This window comes from Lates calcarifer, linkage group LG16_LG22 (assembly GCF_001640805.2).
Source record: "Lates calcarifer isolate ASB-BC8 linkage group LG16_LG22, TLL_Latcal_v3, whole genome shotgun sequence".
Taxonomy (NCBI): Eukaryota; Metazoa; Chordata; class Actinopteri; family Centropomidae; genus Lates; species Lates calcarifer.
In genome coordinates this window covers 24,411,625-24,425,340 of record NC_066848.1, presented here as the reverse complement: position 1 = coordinate 24,425,340, position 13,716 = coordinate 24,411,625, and positions in this window count along the sequence as shown.

Genomic DNA, 13,716 nt, shown 5'->3' with positions numbered 1-13,716 from the left:
GGTGAGAAAGTTACAGGTCAAAAATTTCCATGGAGAGTCAGTAAAGTTCCACTGCTGGGGGAAAGTGGGACTGGAGAATAAAAAGTTAGGGCTGTGGAAGAGGGTATGGTCAATTGACTGCTCACTGAGTCTTTCTCGAGTCTTTCTACAAGATAAGAGCAGCATCTCTCAGAAATGCTTTCCCCTTCTCCATCTCTAAACCAACATCCAGCCCTCCTTTATACACCCTCCTCCTAAACACAGATTAAAGATCTGCCTGTCAAAGGTGTGCCACCACCCCATCAGACAAGCCAACAACGTTCTTCTGATTTAACTTTCATACCTTTTAACAGACTTGCTGCAATACATTACGTATGATCCTGAAGGTCAGGACAAGATCACAAACAGGAAAACCACTACCCATAAACTCCTGTCAGCTCAGTCCTAAGAAACACTGCATACAGATGACGGATAGTCCATGTTTTGATTGCAAGACCAGAGTTTTCAACTGGACTTTTTTTGTCCTATAAGTGCACCCTGTCCATTGGTATAGAGTTGGTAGGGTGAAGGGGGATGTCCCTTTGAAATGATAAGTAGAGTCTTCCTACACTGAGGGACTGTCATTGAAGTCTTTGTTTGCTTGTCGGTGGCTCAGAGGCATCTGTGAACTTGAGGGTCGGCACAGAATAGAAATGACCATGTAACCTACTTCGAGGTCACCTAATGAAGGAAAATGTATTCATGTATTTTCCTGGTTGTATTAGTTCGTGCAATATGCTTCCCTTTGAAGCCCAAGGTTGCAGGTTCATTTTTGAAGTGGTTTTCAATCATGCCTTGGCATTGAAGTTTCCTTTGTGCTCAGAATCTGGGCCTCACAGGGCTACAGGTCATGTTCATTGTTGGAATATCTACATACTGTCCATAGCCTGTGAGATTTTTTCATTGCAGCTATATGTCATAGAGGGGTGATTTTTCAGTAATTTAAATACCCATACAGAAGGCTAGTCAGAAAAAACCCACAAACTTTAACAAGTGAATATTTCGGACAGGATGCATCAATGTAGGTCTTTTTTTTTTTTTGTCCAACCATCCATCCCCCAGGATACTGTGGTTCGTCCAGACCTGCTGCGGCACAGTTGCCTCAAGCAATTTTTTCCCTCCATCATCACCTGTATTAAACACTCTCACACACCCCATCCCCGCTGACATACCACCCCCAGGTACCTCGTCACATCCTGAACCCATTTCCCCACATTTTCGAGGCTCTTCCTAGCTGGACCCCCCAGTCGGATTCACAGCAGGGACCCCTCCAGCCCATCAGAGAAGTAATTCACACTCTGCCTCATTTGAGTTATTTACTCTATTACCACCCTGGCTGGCCCATTCCCTGTAGCTACCCACTGAGACCTGGAGCTCAGGCTGGGTACCCCGGCTTCCAGCAGGACTGGCAGTGCCCTCAAACAGCCCCTTCTACGGCATTATGATGGGCGCTGCCACCTCAATCTGCAGCTGACACAGTATGTGGGGGGTTGGGGACAAGATGAGTGTGGAGATTGCTCAGCTAGCTTGGAGTAGAGAGGTGTGGATGGTACATTGGTGTGTGTTCATGTGCATGCGTGTGTGTGTGTCAGGCATGTCCTCTCCCCATTGGTAGTCCTCTGTAAGTCATTATCACACCCAAAGCCTGCGCTTCTCTCAGATGACTTGATAGATTTACATGACTCTGTCTGGGGACCTGTGAAAAAGACAGGGTCCAGAGGAGAGATGAGAGAGAAGACTGCAACATCATCCTCTCCAAAATAAGAGGAGGGACAGCACAGTCACACCTTAATAAAAAAAGTCCTTTTTTTGGGAGTGTATGGCGCTCCTCGTACTTCACACAATAGGCACGAGTCTCTATCTCTGCCACTGTAGAATTGAAATAGCCTTTCTCATTAGAGATCCCCACAAGCTCATCTGCCAGTGTAAGAAATGAGTGATTTTGCCCATCTTTTTCATCTCATTTCAATCATGTCACTTTCTTTCACATATTACTACTAAGGATTATTCTGGCGTTTATGACTTTACTTGCCTGTAATGCATTGTCTTCAGTGGCTCACCAGGTCCCAGAAAAAGGGCATAGTTAATTGGTGGGAACTTTTATGGTGCTATTATGATTCTATTGCAGTTAGCAAGAAGTAATTTGCAGCCTGTGAGGTTAGATACCACAAGACTTACGCTTGATTTTGTCAGCCATCTTTATGTCAAGATAACTTATGATATGCATGCTACTGGGAACTAATGGTGATATGACACTCAGGATACTTATCACTTTCCACATACATACAAAACAAATTGTACAGACACAAAAGAAATAACACAGTTTATGCAAATCACTTCATTTGCCCCAGCTCCCTCACACAGAGACATATAAAAAAACATAGACTTTGACCCTGGTCAGTTTGAGCGGACAGTCTTTGACTGAGATAAAAGTCAGATACATGAGTAGGAAAACATGAGTCCTCTGAGGAGGAAGAAGAAGATATAAGAGCAGTAATGAGAATCTATCTTAATTACACACTGAAGCTGTAGAAAGTCAGCTTTCCAAGTAACAAGTTGCTTTTATTACATAAAGCGTAACTGGCCCCTGCAGTGAGTGACTGTAGTGAGTGAGAGAGTGAGAGAATGTGTGTGTGTGTGTGTGTGTGTGTTGTAGCCTTGGATATTGACACTTATTCTTAGCCTTAGTCTTTATATTTGGAAATTATATCAAGTTTTCTACAGCTTCTTCTTATGTTCTAGTTGCGTGATAAAAATGTTCACATTTCAGATTGAATATCCCTCTTAATTAATATGTGTTTCTGATTATGTGGCTTGTAAGGTAGCAGTTAACAAAGTGCTTCTTTCACTTGTAGCTGAACACCCCAGTATTAACCAAAGATAGGTGATAACCAGCTTCGTGACACTAGTTATCCATGATCGCCAGTGTTAGTTTTACTGATCTAAGTAGCCCAAAGAGAGACAGAGACCTCAGGAAAACTGCTAGCTAGCATGATGAAGTTCAATAGAACACACAATATGCTGCCAGTAATATTGTTTGAGTAATACAATATCTTGGTTGCATCCCATTCAAGCTGGGATGGGACATGCCTCACCAGATTTTTGATATATGCATTTTTATAATTGTTTTAAAAATTGTTTTATTTTATCTTATTACTATTTTTTTTAAATAAAATGTGATTATGGCCATTTTATATTATTTTATATTTAGAAAACCAAATCAAGGCCCAAGATATCTTTAATTTCCCCGTGACCCTGGGTTAACTGTTTTCATAGGCTAAACTAGTTAACTTGCCCATTACAACGAAGTATTTGTTATGGGACACCAATGACAGTAACAGATTCAGTCTAATATATTTGTTTTTTAGTCATATTCATGCTACTCCATTTGGAACTAGCACTTCTTGTGGTATCTGTATATGTGTGTGTGTGTGTGTGTGCATATACGTGTGTGCACGTATGTGGCCGGGGTGTGTCAGAGCATCTTCAGAGTGTTACAATTGGTGTTTGTCCTCTTGTCTCTCCAACTCTCTTTGGTCGAGATGCGGCAGCAGGTGTTGATGCTGCTGTTATTCAGTGTTGCTCACACCATTTAAAAAGTGAGGACACACTCAGCTGTTTTGCATATGTTGAGGCTGTGGGGTCTCGGTGAACTTGGGTCTGTCTTGGTGGGATTTGATCATTGACACATCAAATTGGCTTCCTGACAGTTTCTTTCACTCTCTTTTTCTTTTTTTAAAACTGGTACTATTGCATATTTCTACATTAAAATTGACCATTTACTTCATTCATTACATATCATGTGAGATAAAATGAATATATATATATATATATATATATACTACATATATATTATATGTGTGTGTGTGTGTGTGTGTGTGTGTGCGTGTGTGCGCGTGTTTTAATGTGACTTTTTTTGTTGTTATTACATTTTCAAAGTGAAACATTCTTTGCTGCTATGCTGTGGGATACTAGTCACCTGCCTAGGCTTTGTAGTCATGTGGCTAGAAGTGAGGGGAAGGACTTAAGCATCCTGTCTTAAATTACTTAAATTACTTACAGTACTGTTGTTGGTGCACAGAGTGAAACTCTATTTTTTATTCTTTATTCATTTAAAATACACAAAAAACCCAAAACAATTAGATATATATGTGAGGAATCAAAAAAAAAAAATGTAACAAAATAAACATTTTTTAGGTTTTTTATGGGCCACCCCTCTGCCTGAGGGGTTAGGAAACCAGCCATGAACCACCATGAACAAAGCAGTTCAGTCTGTCACAAATCTCTCTCCTTCATTTTCTGTCATCTCTTCACTATAATAATATGAAGACAAAAAAACAAAACAAATCAAAGAAAAAATAAAATCCCATTGTCTAAGTTCACATTTTAAATAAAACAGCTGTCCAAAACCCAAAGATATTTAGTTTTCAGAGGACTATGAAAACCACAAAATCTTCTAATTTAAGAAGATGCGACTGAAGAATTTTTGGCATATTTGCATTAAAATGATTTAAACAATAATCAAATTTGTTGCCAACTGTCATTCACCTAGTTAGGAATTCATTTTCACAGTAGACATTTTGACTTGTCATAGCAGGAAAAGCACAGGTGAAACAAATATGGCTGATGACGGCTCAGTTCCATTAAATACCTCAATAAGCCATGCCAGTATACCAATACAATAGGAGGACTTGGAAGTAGCTAATCTAGGTTTAATGCAGTCATATTTTATGTTATTAATACCACCCGTTTCTTTTTGTGTTACAGTATGACATGCCAACATGCCTATGCCTATGTCTGTGCCATGCCTAGAAGACAATGTAATAGCCATTGTTTATACATTATTATATTGTTTATATTTTATTTATTTTCAGATGAATGCAATGTAATGTATGGGTGTATCCCACTGTCTCTTGCTCCCACCTCCTAGAGGTGCTTCCTCCTCCCTTTTTAAAACAGATTGAATACATTCAACCACTCCCCTCACTATCTCTCCACTGAAACTCATATGAGACCACCCCTCATCCTTCCCTTTATTATCCATTCTTTTCACCCGTCTTTTTTTCTTGCAGCTCCTCATCCTTACTTCCTCTCCTTCCGTTCTGTCTGGCACCTCAAGCACTGCTAAGCCTTCAAACAGTGTCAAAACATACGGAGCTGGAACACTGGCTCTGCTGTCTTTAGGTGGTGACATTCACAGACACACACACACACACACACACAGTCATGCAGAAGCAAATGTGCACAAATTCAGCTATTCACACCATAAATATACACTTGTTTATGCACACACATACACTCACACGAAGGCACACATGCAAATGCAAGTTCAGGCTCATATGAGTATGGTCTGTCACACACACACACACACACACACACAAACACATACACGCTGCAGAGCAGCAGAACATCTGTCACATGTGTTTGCATTATGGCATGGAGACAGATATGACACAAACCAACCCCTTACCAAAAACACAGTTACACACATACACACATGGTGATACTGTGAGTTATTGACTCAGACAAGTCAAAGCCTTCCAAAGTTGGTGTGTGTGTGTGTGTGTGTGTGTGTGTGTGAGAGAGAGAGAGTGAGTGAGTGAGTGTGTGTAATAATCCATTGGTTCTGTTCTGTGCTGATTCTGGGCGCTAAGCCCTGCCACAATTATTCAAATCCAGGCTTTTAGTTGCAGCACACCTCTCTCCATGGGCCTATGAGCCGGTAATCTTGCCTTTGGCCCTGCATTTCAAATGGCCTTAACTCCCATAAGGAATGCATATGAAGAGGAGCCACTAGTGGCTTAATCCGTGCTGTTTAAGTTGCTGAAACGTACACCTGTCACGCCGTCTCGCACTGGAGCTTGTGGCTACTGATAGCCGGGCTGTAAATCCAAAGGCATGTAGCTTTTTATCCCTTTTTTTAAAAAAAAATATTATCATGTGGTTTTGCGGGGGAGGTGTGGGGTGTAGTGCTAGAGAAGACCCCCTCCTATCCTTGAAAAAAAATATTTTTTTCTCCCTATTTCTGACTCTTTATCTCTTTCTGACTCACTTTGTTTCCATCATTCCCTTTTATCTTATTTCTCTCTTTAATACTGCCATGGCCACTCTCTTCTTTTTTGTTATGCTGTTAAGTCAGAGTATCTTTTACATGAAAACAATATATAAACCAAAATCACCTCTATTTTATTGCATTAAATTAACTGAAGATTCTCAATCATTGAGGTCATTGTCTTTCTGAGTACAATTGGACTTGTTTGAGGTTCTTGCAGTAGAGATGTAACAGGCGTGATCTGAGAGAATGAAAGGTATCATCTCCACCTCAAGGCCCCAGCTACCTATTACAGCTAAAAAGGAGCAGAATACTCATTGCTTGGCCAACACACAGACAGACACACATACCAACTCACAAACTCTCAGTATCTGTTGTAGGGACAGCGATCAGCTCAGGACAGCTGCACAGCAGCCTCAGGTAAGACAGAAACTCCCAGTCTTATGCAAGGGCCCAGCATGTACTTGACATCTGTCGACACAAACGCACACACACACACACACACACACACACATACAGCGGACACACAGTCTTTGAACTTTTTTTTTCTTGGCTAGACAACTTTGCAACTTGGTACAAATCTCCCAAACTCTCATAAGCCCCGATAAGAACATGTGGTGCCCAGAGGCAGGGGAGTTCTCACAAAAGCTGAGGGCAAACACACCAACACACACACACACACACACACACACACACACACACACACAGTCATCCTCCCAGCAGTCTTCAGCTGGCATGTGTAAGGCCCATTGGCTTCTGGCTGCCAGGCTGTCTGGGCCTGGACTTTTACCCAGAAGAGGGACACAGCCAGCAGGCTGATGCTCTACCCGTGGCCCTGGCCTGAAATAAGGCCTTCAGAGGTTTAGTCCCTTCAGTGTGTCTGTTTATGTGTGTGTGTTTAATATCACTGTATGTGTTGGCAGTAATGTGTTGGCCATCTGGTTATCTGGCCCCTCTAGGACCACACATAGCATTACAGTAGCATTACAGTTGCCACAGCTATTTACAGGCCCACACACTTGCAGGGACACAGGCACACAGATAGAGTACGACCACAGCAGCCACCCATATAGGTATACTCACACACATGCAGAGGCTATGAGACATACTTAGAAACATACATACACAAGCAGAGACCAACTTCACTCATGTAAAACAGAGACATGGAAAAAGGAGGCAAACAACACACATGGGCAAAGGATTCTAAAGCTGGATTTATACTCAATGCAAGGGGTTAACAGGAGTCCCACCATAAGCACCTACAGCGTAGGTTTTGATTTATAGTTGAGTGTCGGATTTTGCCCGTTGATATCACCCCCGCAACACTAGAAGCATGTATTATCAGGCTGTATCATGCTTTATAATCCCCCACAGTAACTGTGTTTACATTCTTTCATTTACTTGTGTGATTCAGCACAGTGGTGACCTACACACACAGATTTATAGAACTAGAGTTACATCCAGGTAACTTATAACATTTTGTTATCGTGTTATTACTGAATAGGAGACTACTGTCGCACAGTCGCTATATCTACATTCATTTATTCATGCAGAGTTGCGATTGCGGTGAGCAGAGGGTTTGCAGCATAATCACTTTGTTAGATGTTACTGGAAAGGAAAAGACTACTGACTCTCTATATAACTTCCGCAACGTTGTCTTTGCTCTCAACAAACTCCACTGGCATCAGAAACATGTCAGGAAAAACACAAGCAGCCAGTCACAGGTGCACATCAGCTACACAATAGCCTATGGTTTAACCTTTGAGCCTAGGCACATAACTGCCATCAGCTATGGCTATGGCACACTCATAAATAGGCCTTAAATTGAATGGCACACACATAGAAACACACACACACACACACACTCCTTAACACAGAAGTATACACACACGTACACAGATGCAGGCAGAGAGACTCTCATCGTCTAACTCTGCTGCCCTACATTCTGGTGGCTTCATTGTCCATAATCTTAAGAAATTTATGAAAATGTGATGTGCTGTTTGTGCTGCTATGTGATCCATAGCCACCTAATGTTCCCTGCCACCTGCTTGGTGTTTGGAGTCGGGGTCTTAATGCGATGGTGTGGGCGGCACTGGACAGACTGAGAGCAGAACAGCCAGTGACTCATCGGGCTTCAAAAATGCCAATGCAGAGAAATAATTGAAAATAAGAGGCCTTTATGTAGGGTGAATGTAGCTAATAAGCAGTAAGTAATTGTGTATGATTTGCTCACCTGGTATGCAAACCTTCTTTTGTTCCACTTCACGGCTCTCTGCTACTTGCATTTTTCTTTTCTTTTGTTACTTGAAAGTAATGCATTTGTGTGTGTGTGTGTGTGTGTGTGTGTGTGTGCTTAGGGGGAATGGGACTGTACGAGTTAGTTTGGCACTAGACAACAGGGTGGAAGGTTGTACAACTACTCACTCATTTCTTCTCGAGTTCTTAGCACCGCATTGCTTCTCTAGGTGCACTTGTTTCTTACCAGACTCATGGTTACTTAGGATTTTTTTGATTTCAAAATGACCACTTCCCCGAATGGAGGCCATCTAACTCAAGGTGGGAATACCATTCAGAATGGTACTAGAACTAGAATTTCTCATTCATTTCTGTAGTCTTTGATATCCACTCTGCATTATTTAACTTCTTTAATCCTTTTTTGTTTGTTTGCTTTCTTTTTTCCCCACGTTTTTTCTTTCTGCAGTTTAAAATTCCAAGAAACAAGAATAATATTGATGGTATGATATGAAGCCGGATCATTCAACTCACATCAGTTAAATAGCTTTTGATGCAACACAAGAATGTAAAGCTATATTCATTTATTTTTGACCATCAGGGGGCAGAAACACAGTCATAATTAAATCATCTTGTAAGTTCTTATGGCTAATGTGCAAGCGTTTCAGCAAACAATTATTTACTTGCGCATCCAGCAGACACATTAATAAATTTAATTGTGTGCTTCTACTGCAGGAACTTTCCCAGGGGACCAAGAACCTTTTGAGCAACTAAAAAAGTAAAAGGCAAGGATATTCCACATGTATTTATATAGAGAAAAGTTTCCAAACATGAATGAATATTGAATCAATTTTTCCTCTTGAAATCAGTAACTGATTATATATTTGAGATAAGTGACTAAACTTAAATAACTGCCTCAGAAGTTTGATTCTATTTTCCCAATAACGTTCTGTCCAGGAAGACTTCATAGGAAATTATTATGAAATGAGTAGTTTGTTACAGATACTGTTCAAACTTTGTAATACTTTTGATTAACCATAATGCAAATAAAAAATATTTATTATAAATCACATAATTGTCAGGTGTAATAATAGGCAGAATACAGAATAACTGCTACCTACAGAGCTTTTGATTATCACACAGCCTTCACAAGTAGATGATGTTTATACAGCTGTCATGGAAGTGTGAATGTTCCAATTTTCCATTATTTTGAGGACTCTTAGGCCTTTTTGTCCATGTTGGCATAAAAGTTGAGCTTTCACACATGCTTATTCTTGAAGCGTATGTGGACCTGGAGTGGAGATTGTTTTGTCAACTGTTGTCTGTTTCCAAGTTCAAGAGTAAACTGTCAAGCTCAACAAGTAGGTGCTGTTTCAACTAGTGCATAATTCAGTGGTGAAACTCCGTCTCAAATATGAAAAATGAAAAATACATTCAAATCACTTTAATGTGGTTGTTGGGGTTGTTACAGCTGATAGTTATATGTACAAATGGAGGTCATTTTCTAGTCCAGTTGTAGTCATCTCCCTGTACAATAATACCATACCATAGAATTAACATCATGATAGAGCAATCACATAATGACTGAGCATCCAAGTAATTGGATATTCTTTCTTCCCAGGGGTGAACATCCATTTTATTAGAGGAGTTATGTGGACTGATCGCGTAATAATAGCCTGACCAAAAGAATCAACACACAAAATGAAACATCTTATGCTTCTCTGGTATCCCTGAAAGCCAACAGTATAAAACCAAGGGCATATCGATTTTCAGGTATGTGATATCCTATGAGTCCACTGTATATTCCTTGGCCCATAGCTGTGAAATGTTTACCAGTTCCATATACACTGGAGACTGGAAACATGCCAGCTAAGGGAAGAGAAGAAATACCAGTAGCCTTGTCAAAATTCATGAATCTCAAAATTTGCAAGGAAATGCATGATGGGTAGCTTTGCAGTTAAAGACCATCATATAAATTAAATTATTAAGTTACCTAAGGTAAAGTAGTCTAAATTAAAACACAGCAAAAGCGGGAAGGCCAACTTTCAGTTGTTAGAGGCTGTAAATTTCATTACTCCCGTTAAATACAAAAGTGCTGGATAGAACACACACACACAAACAAATCTACATCATCTCCTATTTCACACCTGCCTGCAAATCAGGCTTCTTAAGTGGAATAGTTTATATAGATGAGGATTAAATAAAAATGGTTGGTACAACATAGCTAATAAGCTATGTTAGGTTCCTCTGTTTTGGCCTCTTTGACTTACCACTCTAATCAATGCTAATTAGACTACGCACATTGTAGTGGCCACATATTGGCCTTGGCATGGCCTAGAGGCAGGACCATAGCCACCATTGACGACACATATGTCCTTGTTAAAATTTACAGAAGGTATCTCGGCAATTAAATAGATAAGTAAATACAGAAAAATCCAAGTAATTAAAAAATTGAAAAAAAAAAGAAAAGACCTTGTGACCTCAGTTTTTCTAAAATCCTGGCAACAGGAAAATTAATAGAGTGCCCTCTCTATGTCATGGTGAGCTTCCTACGCAATTGTTCATATACGAACACTGGCACATCCGTTTTCCAGCCATTGTATAAAAAATGATTAAAAAAAAAAAATAAATAAAAAAAAAAAAATATATATATATATATATATATATATATATATATATATATATATATATATATATTGTTCAGATTTTTTTTGTCTGGAGTAAATGTGACATTTTCTCATGGTCTAGATCATCCAGCCCTATAACAGCAGCCTTGTCACTTATGGTAAAATGACTAAAATTAGCGAAGACTATGGTTACATGTGTGTTTGAAAAATTACTACCACCTTCTTTCTTTCAAAATTAGAGAGCCAGTAGGATTTGTGCTTTTTACTCCTCCCCCACAGTCATCATTACACACCCACCCACACACACATGAACACACTCTCACACACTTCTATGTCCATACTATTATCCATTTTTCACGTCCAATTGCTCTGTTATGGTAATCGTCGAAGGCACGCCATGGGCTGATTACTCACAGCTGACTTCAGAAGCGTCTCCCTCCTCTCTCCTGCCATTCTCCTGCTGGCTTTTAATGCACTATTAACCCATTCCTGCTTATTAATTCCTTCCCAGTCATTGCGAGGCATCCACTCCATGATATCTGTCATCATTCCATGCCTATTAGCTCCTCGGCCAACAGTTGCTTCTAGCGTACCACCACACTTCTTCCTCCCTCCCTTCTTCCTCCCCTAAGTCTGTTTAAGGGAGTGTAATTGCTGTGGGGGGGCTCAGTAAGTAGGAATGTAAGATACTGCCACTATGAGGCCGAGCTGCAATTGTATTCCTGTTGCTCTTGTGTGATTAGGGCTTCTGTGACGATTCATAGTACTTGTGCTCTCTGTACTGGTTACAATTATGGTTGTTACAATTAGGTGATGATTTCTGCAAGGTTGTTGTCATTCAGTCATCATCTGGACAGAGCTACTGTTGTGCTTTAAGTGTAGTTTGCTTGCTGTCTGTGTTGTGGTAGGTTTTCAACTGTCTTTTCCAAATATATAGTAAAATGTCTAGAATATGTCACACTATACTCTATAGCACTGAATATATCACTAAGACATAATTGGTTTTAAAAATAGTCTGCATAATATGATCAACTGACTAACTTCTAGAATGTCTGACATTTTTCTAACTTTGTTTTTGAGTATAACTCTTTTGATAAACACATTGTCAGTGATCAACCTTTCAACAAGTTTTAGTCAGGTCTAGTGCTTTCCATGGTGGACTGCTGCTGTCAAATATCTGTCTGTTTGGGCCTTTCCTGGACAGGGATCCTCTTGGAGTACTTTGTGTTCCCCTGCTATAAATCCTAATGGAGGGCTCTTGGATAAAGAACAGGAATATTCCTCACAGTGGATCTTGGCAGTCAGTTCTGGAACCGATGCTTGTGTCAGGGCCTATGGTTTTGGACCGTCCTGAGACATATGGAGGAATGCTGGAATCACACAAAGCCCTTTAGCTCAACGGGCTCAACCGCACATCATCTCAGGTTTCTTTAAGACCACATTAAAGCAGAGCGGTAGCGCCAAGTGTGGTCTTTTTGATGGAACTTTTACTGATTTTTATGCAGGCTGGTTGCACATGACTACTAAGCCATCAATCAATCAAAAGCAGTGTTTTTTCTACATTTTTTTCACACAAATGTTGGTCCCAAGGCAAACTTGACCACTAGTGGCCCAGAAGTGCCAAAGCAATGAGAAACTAAATTATAAGGACAGCTGTTGCTGCAGATGATCTAAGACAAGGGTAAGCAATCTACAGCCTGGATGTTGTGTTGATATTATAGGGTCGTGCAGTTTACACAATCCAGTTGTGGCTAAAACCAAGAAAACACTATAAGACTACATCTCAGATAAGTCTAATATAGCTTTCAGAGCTCCACAACAGCTACTAAAAATACCCTGTTTTGCTTGCCATAAAAAAAAAGAAATATTACCAAAAAATTCAAACTCAATCTCTACTCACTACCTCAAAACTTTTTAAACTTAATTTTCCTTTATGTATTTGTCTGCATTTCACTTTTAACGTTACCATCTATAAACACTGACAAGTTACCATCTCCCCCCACCTGTTATCATATGACTGAGTTCCATAGTGTGACAAGTTTCATAGACACTGATAACTGAGCTCTCTCTATGAAAACTGAACAAACTCCATCCAGTAATAATAGACTTTGAAATGCAGGTGAAAACTCTGACAAATAAAAGTTTGTAAATGTACCTTGCTTTAAGAGTTTTTGGGCAGCTTTATTTACGATAAGGTACAAGATAATACTACATAAAAGTTACTTGATTTTGACACAGGACCTGTCCGTAAAATACAGCCAGAAGACTAGGTAATGAATGCTTTGTGCTTTAGCTGTGCAAATTCCCTTGCCAATCTGTAATTAATCATATCACCAACCCCAGATGAAATGTAGTGTGCCCAGGACTGGGACACAGGAAAGTTACTGACTTTGTTTGGATAATAATACAGCTTGAGAGAAATTTAAATCACACCTACTTTCTCAGTTCCACACTCCTGGTCAGTCATTGTGAGAAGTAAGTATTGTTGGTTTGTCATTTTTGGAATTTCATCCATCATTTCACTGTCTTAGCTTCAAGCAATGCAAAATCTTCTTGGAATCAAAACTGACTGTGTTGTGACTGACTGTGATCCCTGGACTAACCCAGCACTTTACTACTGACAGCAGAGTTTTTAAAGAGTGAAGTACATCTGTACCATAATTGCTGACAGTATTTAAGCCCCATTACAACGAGACTCTGCCTGCTCTGACACAGGTGAACACCATCCATTGTCTTATGTCCCAGTTCCCCTTTTAACTTTCCATCTTATTCAATACCAGCCCCAAC